Genomic DNA, 11602 nt, shown 5'->3' on the forward strand with positions numbered 1-11602 from the left:
ATATATATATATATATATATATATATATATATATATATATATATATACTATATGAGAGGTTTAGTGTTCATTTGCAGTTTTTCTGATGATGTTAACCAGACTTTAAGTATATACGCTCATACGTGACACACCCACTTTAACTCCTTTAACACAGTGGCTGCCCCACATAACAAATCCCATTTTAAGCCTGTGGTATCAAGTAACAAGTGTGAAAGCTCCCAGTGAGAACAAGGTTAAAAGTCCGGCAGGATTCTCATTTTACATTTACCATCGTAACTCTGACTAGTTTAACGCCGAGAACAGGGCTAATCACTCGGATTAACTAAAAACACCTGTTGGTATGGGTGAAACAATTCCTACAGGAGCAGTAAAAAATTTAGACGTGAAAACAAAAGAAAAATAAGTATAAAATTGAAACCATGTCAGGTTGCTAATAGAGTTTTCAGTTCACCAGCTCATTTAATGTTTTTTTTTTTTTTTTATCACTCAGCCATTGTGCAGTAAACTAGTCTTTTTGGTGAAAAGTCGTGAATCTTTATGTTTGTTTCCTTCCAATACCAAACTTTAAGACTAAAGCAGGAAATGGGAGCGCAGCACCAACTGCCCTGCAGGCTGCATGCTGTCATCTGTCTTTTATCTTTCTAAACCAAAGACAGAAAACGTGGCTCATTTAAACGCCTCGATTCATGTGAAATGTAAATATTTAGCTGCTTTACCAAAGAAGACAATTGTCCAATAGCAAGGTTCATATTGTCAATTGTGGACACTACATAATTACAACAAACTCAAGTTTAAAAGGGTTTGGGGCAAAAAAACAAAACAAATTTATGTTATACTGATAAGGTTGGCCATTTATTTTTACATAAAAACACACAACTGTAACAAGATAATAAAGAAAAAAATCCCATTGCATCTCAAAGAAGTAAATCAGCTAAATTCAGCATTGTTATTAATAAGGCTGGATAAACCTTAGTTTTGTAACTCCCAAAGAAATTTTTCGTTTAAAAGAATAGCTCAGTATTTTGTTTTACTTTGTTAGGTGAAATGTAGGGAACTACTTACGGGTTGTTACTGTGTCACTGGCTCCGAACAAGGCAGGCCATGAAAAAAATACAAATAAAAATTACAAAATGTCTTATAAAACTCAAATTGCAAGGAAAATATATATATATGTGCGGAACATGTCAAAACTGCAAACTATACTGGGGATCTCTCTAAAAAAAATAGAGCTCAGTGGTGATGCAGAGGTTAGAGAAGGCGAGCAAGTAATTGGAAGGTCGCAGGTTCGATCCCACAAACTGACAACATCAAATCGCGGGTGGGAAAGATAAAGCACTCGCACCTGCCTTCACCCTCATTTGCCCCACCCTTGGCCCTTGAGCAAGGTCACTACTATATGCACCCCTGAAAAGTGCCCGAAAAGGCAGTACTCTGCTCCAAACAGAGTGCTGTAGTAGCTCAGTGGTCTGTTGTTACATCAGACATCTGGCATAAAAATAATTGCCAGGTCTTCATGTGAGTTAGTTGGCTGTGACGACCCCTGAAGAAGGGAGCAGCTGAAAGAAGAATATATATATATATATATATATATATATATATATATATATATATATAGTAGAGCGAGAATTGAACTGAGTACATTCAGCACATTTATTTTCATGTACATGAGTGTAAGAATACAGTAAACTCAAATGTTCTTGAAAAATTCATGCAAGCATTCAGAGCTTTATACAGTCAACAAGTGTCTAAAGAGTGCCATTGTGCGTTATTTAGCTATTTATATTTTCAAAAACCCTGAAATGTTCCGTATCTGTCCTTTTTTGAAAGTCAAGAACCTCTAACCTGTACAGCTGTCAGCTGTGCAAGCTGACATTTCACAGAGAAAAAAGTGATTAAATAAATTCCACCGTCGTATCGTTAAGGATACCGAGAGAGTAAAAATGGGGAGTAAACAGTCACAGTTTGAGACAACAGTATCGATCCATTACTTCATCAGCCAACTAAAAGCACCCAGCGCGCCTCCATCCTTTGACTAAGCATCTTTCACTTTTGCGCACTGCGCTGCACTTTCCTGTTTGTTCAATCTTATTATTACTATCAGGGAAACTTCTCAAGTCACACGTTGACACAGCGAGTTCCACTACCTAAGCAATATGGCGTTGGGGTTTCACAGTACTTTTCTGACCGGGGGAGAACAACACCCACCCAGCTCTGGAGGAGGGGGGATATCCCACCGACAAGACTTCTACAAGCCCGATTTGAGGTTTGTTTAAACGGTGTCCAATTTTCGAGACGGTTTCATAAGGTTTCAATAATCATCTCATTTTACACAACCCTCCATTTCACTCAGACAACTTCATTCCTAAAATACGGCTTTGAAGAGAAAGAACGCCCACGTTGTAGAGTTAAAGGCCATTTGAGATCTACACGTCTTCTGAGAAGAGAATACTGGTGACGATTGGAGCCCATATCCCTTCACTGGTTTCAAGATGGCATCAGTGGCGTAGGCTACACGATACGCGGTTATATGAAGTATACCCACTAGATGCAGAATAAAATCTTGACTTAACTGATGGAGAGTGGTGTTCTAATAGTGGTCCCAATTTATTATTAACCTTTATTTAACCAGGCAAATCCCATTGAGATCACAGATCTCTTTTTGCAAGGGAGGCCTGGGCCTGAGGCAGCCTAACATGCATGTTTTTGGGAGGAAACCGGAGTAGGGAAAACCCACGCAAGCACGAGAAGAACATGCAAACTCCACACAGAAAGACCCCAGGTCCAACCGGGGATTGAACCCAGGCCCTTTTTCCTATGAGGCAACAGTGCTGAACACTGAGTCGTCGCACTACCATACCTTTACAAAATATACCTTAATAAAACCAGAAACAAAAGTAAGTCATGTAGTGTGTGAAGTGAGACATCCAGTCCACAGTTTAGCTTAGGGAGTTCCAAGAACTGTTTAGTATGACCAATAATATAAATGGAGCAGGTCTCCATGATGCTGGAGAAATTTACAATGTGAAATATTATTGTTTGATATTATGATAATGGGCAGTGCAGTTGGTAGGGCTGCCCCCTCTCAGCGAGAAGGTCGCCAGTTCAAATCCTGGCTGGGGATCTCTCTGGGTGGAGTTTGCATGTTCTCTCTGCGCATGCGTGAGTTTTCTCCGGGTACTCCGGTTTCCTCCCACAGACCAAAAACATGTATGTTAGGCTGATTGGTAACTCTAAATTGTCCCCAAGTGTGAGTGAGAGAGTGGATGGTTGTTTGTCTCGTTTGTCTCTATGTGTCCTTGTGATGTACTGGAGACCTGTCCAGGGTGTCCCCCACCTCTCGCACAGTGTCTGCTGGATATGGGCACCAGTGACCCCTGTAACCCGAAAAGGAAGAAGTGGATAAAAGATAGCGGATGAACGGATTGTGTTGATGATATTAATTGTGAATAACCCACATTATCTTCTTTCCTCACTTTCTCTTCTGGCCTCACTATCATCTAATACTGCTATGGACATTAAAGCCATTCTAAGTGTGTTGGATTAACTAAATACATTATTAACGTACAGAACAAGAACGCACGGTATCTGAAATATAATCACCTATGATTTATTGTAGTCCAGGTAGTTTTTAGTGATACTAATATTGCATTCACTGATATTGTGATGGTGATCATTTTTTTAAAAATTGTGCAGCCGTAGTTAGTACTCAGTTCTGTGTGTTTTACTTCCTCCTATTGCAAATATTTCCAAAACATCTAGAACCCAATGACTCTTACGTACCTAGTGTATAAACTTGTTGTTTCAGGTACCAATTGGCAGATTGCCTTTTCACATCTATCTAAAGCCTTCCAATTTAGACAGAGTGATATAGTGTTGACTACCTGTATCCCTATCCGTCCATCCATCCGTCCATCCATCCATCCATCCATCCATTATCTTCCGCTTGTTCTGAAGTCGGGTCACAGGGGCAGCAGCTTGAGCAGGGAGGCCCAGACATCTCTTTCCACAGCCACCTCTTCTAGCTCTTCTGGGGGGACCCCAGGGCGTTCCCAGGCCAATCGAGAGGCATAGTCTCCCCAGCGTGTCCTGGGTCTTCCCCGGGGTCTCCTCCCAATTGGACATGCCCGAAGCACCTCTCTATGGAGGCGCCCAGGGGGCATCCTTACCAGATGCCCGAACCACCTCAACTGGATCTTCTCAATGTGGAGGAGCAGCGGTTCTACTCCGAGTCTCTCCCGGATAACTGAACTTCTCACCCTATCTCTAAGGGAGAGTCCAGCTACCCTGCATCCCTATCCTTTGGACCGTAACTCAAAGGAGAAAGGGTAGTGGTTAAAATATTACCCTAAGAAATGTAACATCCCTGCAAGAATCTGATATGCTATCTATTGTTACCAATTTATTTGACGTAAATAGACACAATACCAAGTATGCCAAGATAGTGTAGGTTATTGAGCTTTCAGAACACCTTAGTCTGTATTTTTGTTTTATGCTTGTTTGAGAAAATCAACTATGATACCAAATATAAGACAAAAACATACAGCAGACTAGAGACAAACTCAGAAATATGTGGAACAGTCAAGTCGAATCTGGAGTCAATCCCAAGCGTAGCGTCAAAGTTTTGCGAAAAAATGAAACCATTCTGATTATTTTGGTGACTTGATTTTTAATCAAACCAGCAAGGCGGAATTTCCAAACTTTTGAAGAAGATATAACTTCCGACTGTGAGGCTGCTGTAGACGTTGAAAAGACGGATGTAAGCCGCAACTGGTCCTATGGCAATGTTTCAGAGAAAATACTTGTGATTTATGCACTCTAACACACACACCCACACACATTCTGACTCATGCAAACAAACAGTCCTGCATTTTGCAAGCACATAAAGATACAAACACATACTTGAACAAATTGAAACACAAATGTATACAGTATATACTTCTAAATACACATTAACAGTTTACACACAAAGAGCGTTTGTCTTCTTTCATATCTTCATTTACCAACTAATCACTTGTCTCTCGGGAGATGTTGTCAGTTTCCCCTGACATGCGATTAGTTTCTATCATAACAAAACCATAAACCAAACAAAACCCTGAAACACCCACGCTCACATACATATATATATACACAGACACACACACAAACTGTCTCCCCATCTCCCCCTAAAAGTCTTCCATGGTGACGCCACTGAAGACATTTTCAGAAACTGAGCGGCATCCCCAGCGGCTGTTTTCTCGTAAATGTTTTGCAGAATCGTGTAATCATGTCGCTGAGATGCAGCAGCGGGGGGTCAGTGGTCAGAGCGGGTGACTCAGATCTATCACTCACTATTCCTCCATTTCACTTCCTAGAAATTCACTTTTCCTTTTCCAAAACCTTTTGACAGGAAGTCAAAGTCTGGTGCAAAACAAGGACTACCTAATATTAGCTAATAAAATCCCCAGCAGCTCTTCTGGATATTTTCTGGTGATGAAATCTGGAAGGAGTTCTTTCAAACATGAGTCCTGTCTGTGCCTCGTCTGAAACATTAAAGAAAAGAAAAAAAAAAATCACATTGTAGACAGTTCAGAGCCAAATGTTTCCTTAAATTGAGACCACATTTCCCATAAATCTTGTTTGGCACAATTTTTTTTATTTTATTTCGTCTAAATGTAGAGTGTTAGGTTTTTTTTTTTCATTCGTTTTACAATTATATTTCATAGGACAGTTTCATCAGTGCCATATTTGCTAAACCATCTGCCATCTGGTGATGACTTTTTAGTGCCATCTTTGAAATTAAAGTTTGACATCACAGTCATGTATGGATTACATTCAAACTTGACACCAGTCAGGTCATTATTTCTATTTCTTAGACAAACATATAGCTTTCTAGAACCCTGGACTGTGTCTTAATGGAGCTTTTTGTCCACCATCACAGAGCAAAGAGTGGCAATTGGAAGTGCCCTCCTTTTTTCCATCTGTCTGCGCATGTTATGAGCATGATAACTTGCAACATGAGTGAGTTAGGCAGTCTTCAGGCTCAGGCCTCCTTTGCAAAAGAGATCAGTGATCTCAATGGGATTTGCCTGGTTAAGAAAGGTTAATAAGGTACCGTCTTCCAGTTTGGTGTGTGCCTACATCCAGGCATAAGAAAGGTTTCTTTCAAACATTGAGGTGCCAGTGTCACTTTTCTGCTCCTGTCTGCCATAGTTCTGTTCCTCATGCCTTTTGTTTCTGTTGCCAAGCTCAGTGTTGCCTGTCACCCATTTTCAGCAGTCTACTTCCTTTGTTATCCATGCCACACCTCCTTGTTACATCCACTGCAATCAGTCCTCATGCTATTCACCTGTTCTCCTCAGTACTTTAGTTTCAGGTTTTCAGTTCTCCAGTGCCAGATTGCTGAAAGCCTCACATGGAGTAAGTGTCCAGCGTTCATGCCACGGTCTCATTTGTAGAGGTGGAAAGAGTACTGGAAAGTTGTACTCAATTACAAGTACTGTTACCCTGCTTAGATTGTACTCAATTACAAGTATCAGTACTGGTGTTATAAAAATACTTAAGTACAAAGTACTCTTCTCAAAAACTACTCAGAGTGTTGATTACTTTTTAACCAATTGATGTTTTATTGTGTTGTCAGCAGAAGGCATTCAGTTCGATTTACTGTATATAATCGCTACATTCAAAGCTCGTTTCTCAGACGTTCAGAAGCTCCGTCTTGTTTTAGTACCAGACAAACCGATTGCAGTGACAGTATCTAAGATCTTTGCATACTTAGCCAAACTAGTAACACACACATACAAACAATAAAACAGCAATATCATACAGGCTGTAAAACCTCATATACTGCAATATGTTATTTGAGATTAGATGCTGAAGTCTTGTAAGCTGCTCTCACTGTAGAGATAAAAAAAAGTGTTTGCATCTGGACGCTGTCTCCTTTTGGCCCTTTGCACATGAAAAACTCCTCCAGGTACGGCCACGGACACTCGTCCTCAGCCTTTACCTCGTCATTTTCTCTGTTGACAGCGTTGTCCTCTGTCTCCATTTTGGCTTTTTCTCCAAATCTTTGGTCCATAAATGACTCTCTACTCTACAGAGTTGTCCTTTGCTTACGTCATAGGTAACTAGCGCGTTCACAATCTGAGCCTTATTGGCTACAAAGATGCAGATGAACAGTTTGAATGTTAATTCAAATAGCGGCTGCACTCAGTAGCGACTTCAGATTTTAAAAGTAGCTAAGTAGATTACATGGTTTCAGTTGTACTTAAGTATGAGTAAAATTACACGCTTGGAAGAAATACTCATAAAAGTACATGTACCCCCAAAAATCTACTTAGTTACAGTAATGTACGTATTTGTAATTCCTAACTTCCACCCTGCTCGTTTGTCTTCCTGGTTTTGACCTGACGCCTGCCTCATGGATTCCTCGTCTTGCTCGTTCCCTGCCTGTTCTGGATTCTCTGCTCTGTTCATGGTAACAACCCTGGCTTTCTCTACAATAACCACGTCTTCTGGATTACAACTTAAACTTGGTTTCGGACTTCTGACCACTTGGGTATGACCCTCACCTGGCTCTCTGGACCTGTCATTGGGATCTCCCTTCTTACTGCTCATCGCTCAGCTCTGCTTCAAAGCCAGCTTACCTCCTCCAACGGTGACGTCACGATGGCCAGGAACCCGTCCCTCACCTGTCAGTGAAGGTTGGTGCCTGTCAACAGAATTATCTGATCACAGCCAGTGAACTCCTGTTCATTAACTCTCCTGTCTCTTCAGACTGCGCCAGCCCAAGGACTCTGACCTCCACCAGAAGCAGTTTATTAATTAAACCTTCCTGTTGTCTGTGATCTGGTTCAAATGCCTAAACCCAGTTCTTGTTAGCCAAGTCAATAGCCAAGATGGCTGCCGCGATACATATGTTAACCACGTGAGCTGGATAACTTAAAAAATAAATAAAGGCCAACTTTTATTTTGGTGTGTGGCTGCATCTGGGCTTAAGAAAAAAAAGTGACCATCAAAAATTAGGTTGCCATGTCAAAATCAAAGATGGCCACCATCATCCTATAGTTAAAAAAATGCTTTCTAGTTTATATTACTTGAAAATATTGTTTTCTCAAATGACTGGGGTGGTCAAAGAATAATCTATAGTGGCCATGGCCACCACTATCCAAACTGCCCCTGCCATAACACCTAGTCATGAATATTATTGCTCCCTCCACTCGTTAGGACACAGTGTTTCTTCTACCCTCTTGAATGTCTTGCATCAAAAACATTAAGGTGTACTTGTATTACCTGTTCAATTCCAACCCAGAAAACACTCATCTCAAAAACTACAAATATTCACTATTCAAATACCTCAGCAATGGGACATGGCCGTACCATTTGTCATTGGAACCTTCTAACCTGGAGATGGGCAGCTATTTTTCCCAAAGTACTTCATTAGGTACTGGACTCTTGTAAAGGACCAGGCCAAAATCCTTATCGCAATCCTGCCAAATATAAATTTCATTATTAGCTATAAATATGGTATTTCTTAGCTGCTTAGGACAGATATCCCAACTGTGCAATAAAAACCAAATCAATCGCAATAAGAACTGAAACTCTATATGTATTATAGTATAAGAACATTGACAAAACAACTGTAAAAAATATACGTTTATTGAAGGAGTTCATACACCAGCAATAATGTATGGTAATTAAAGCTGCTATAGTTAATTTTTAATATATTTTTTTTTTCAAGCAAAAAATAAAATGTTTTTGTCGGGCATGAATAAGTGCAATAAAGTCATCTTACATACCTGAGGTAGATGTGAATGACAGCTGTCAGGTGATTGTCAGTGATAGGAGCTTTATCTCAATTTGCTGCCTTCTCGTGTGGAACGTTCTTCCATCCTCCCTTCTTTTGTCTCAGGGCTACATGTGCTGATGTAAGCAGTTTGTAACTACCATAGAGCTCCTGGTGAAGTCACAGGGACCCAAGAGGACCTCACTTTCAATTGCTGGCTTCTACATTAAAGGCTGACCCCTAAAAGACCTCATCTGCAAATGACTCCCATTCAAATGGCCACTTATTTTTAGTCGCAGCAAAAGTTTGGTCAGTATGGTCTCCATTACATAATCCAGATCTTTGTGTTGGCCGTTTTAAAAAATATTAATAAATCTTGAGTTTTTTTTTTAGAAGGCTTTGATTTCTCACATGGCTGTTGATTAAAAAGTGATTGTCAGCTGCTCCCGCCAGCTGCTCACCTTGTCTTGGACTTTTGCAGCATCTGTTTGAAGAATAAGATTTGACTTTCTCCAGACACGCAGCAACACGTCAGCCGTTAAACGGTTCACAAGACATTCAGAAGATGTTGGATGCAACGTTTTGTTGGACTTATTGTTTCTATATTCTTGTTAGAAAAAAAATGCAACTGAAGTATATTATGCTGAAACGTAGTTTAAATTATGTTTTGATAAAACCTTGTTTATTTTGTTTTAGATGGTTAAGGATTTTTTTTTTTTTTAACTGCACTGCTGGATCAGAATTTTAAAAGATGGGACAGATATCTAACAAATATTTTTAAGGCTACGGACAGTGTGTGTTTTACGTAACAATACAACTTGCTATAGAAAACATAATGCGCACCAACTTTCCGTCCTTGAGCTGAAAACGGCTAAGAGGCTGAGAGGTCTAATTTCACCACATCACTAGACCCCCACTTATTGCACGGGAAGTGAGTGTGTTACAGTTCATGCGGCTCTTCAAAACCACAAGTTAATAACTCGACACACACCCCGGCAGCCAATCGAAATGCAAACTCGGGATGGATATTTACCACATATAAGAGCAAATAAACGAAACACTAACGGGGTTTTATAAATCTAAGATAATTTCACACACATACTCAACTAAGCTTAGGGTCAAGAAAAAACTATATGAGAGAAAGATGTGAACTATCTGCACTATTTCAAAATATTTATTTCTATCTATCTACTTTCTATCTATCTATCTATCTATCTATCTATCTATCTATCTATCTATCTATCTATCTATCTATCTACACATATATTATATAGGTACCACTTTACACTAAGGCTCCATTTATAGATGGCTAATAAATAGTATATAGATAAGTTATTTATTTCTCTATAAACACTTTATAAATCATTAATAACAGCTTATTATGCATTAATTAAGGGTAACAGAGAGACGAAGCTGTCCAGTTTCTTGCCAGATCTGTTCTCCTATATATTTCATCTAGCGTTGTTATATTAAATGACTAAGTTACTACCTTGTTAGCGCAATAAGCATTTGTAAACCTATTTTTTTAAATATATAATATTGTACTTTATCACTGCATTATGAGTATCTACAACTAATATTATATCCTAAAAAAAAATTGGTTTACAAATGCTTATTGTGCTCATAAGGACTACCTGGTAAACTTATAAACTTAGTCTGAAATGTTTAATATAACAACGCTAGATGAAACGTATAGGTGGCAGATTTGTCTCGCGTGTTATATATGTTCGTAATAGGTAAGCAAAAAACAACAAAAAAAGTTTAGTTTAAATTGAACAAGATGGATTTGTTATGTTAGACAAATTTGACCCGAGGTGTTACATTTGCAAATGAAATGTAATATGAGTTCATCAAGAAAACCAGATGTTTCTTAATTTTTTTTCCAAATAGGAGGCAGCTTTTCATTTAGCATGTAATTATTTGGATTTCCATCCATTTTATTCTGTTATTTTAAATACGTCTTTCATTTTCATGTGTTTTATATTCATCCAGTGTTTAATCAACTTCCTTTTTTTTTTTTATTAACTCAATATGAAAACAAAGGAAAGTGCAGTTTGACATTCTTTATCTTTAGGCCTTGACTGTACTTGTCTTACAGTAACAATTCTAAAACAGATTTAAACCCAACTTCAGATTTTCTTTTTTGTTTTTCTGGCCCATTTTCTCAACTGTCTCCTAAACACCACCAGACGTCTCATTAATGACCAGTGTCTGTCTCAGTGGCAGACTGTCGAACATGTGCGGGGGGCGACGGGGTGACTCAGCAGAAAGCCGCCAGCCGATTCTTCCTGAATCACACACATGTGGAGCCTCTGTCTTCTTTTCTTCTTCTCGAAACCACAACAGCCAGAATCTCTTCCTGTACACCATCCAGATCAACGATCTAAGCCGGTCACCGACGAAGCGTTTTATATTGTTACTGGAACACGCAGGGGAAGGCGTGTGTTTGATGGCATTCAAGGACGTTCATTTGCCCACAAGTCCTCATTTTAATAATTATTTCCAACTTGTTGAACGCTGTTAAATCAACAGTTGTCGTCTGAAAACATTTAGACTAGCTGCACATATGCAGCTTTTTATATGCATGCCACTTTAAATTAACAATTGCTTGTCTTTTTGGTTTTATTGTTTTTATTCTTAGTGGAGTTTAGAGTGTGATGATTAGGGAGTGGTTAGAGTCTAATCATAGAGAATCAGCTCATCTGTCCTGATACATTGTATAAAAGCAGACATTCTTCCATGCACACCTGTAATACCACTAGTGTGGTGCGGGTTAAATGCAGAGACTAATTTCAGCATTGTATGGAAACATACAGTGATGACATTATTATTATTATTATT

Source organism: Nematolebias whitei, chromosome 5, assembly GCF_014905685.2.
Source record: "Nematolebias whitei isolate Nwh7 chromosome 5, NemWhi1, whole genome shotgun sequence".
NCBI lineage: Eukaryota > Metazoa > Chordata > Actinopteri > Cyprinodontiformes > Rivulidae > Nematolebias > Nematolebias whitei.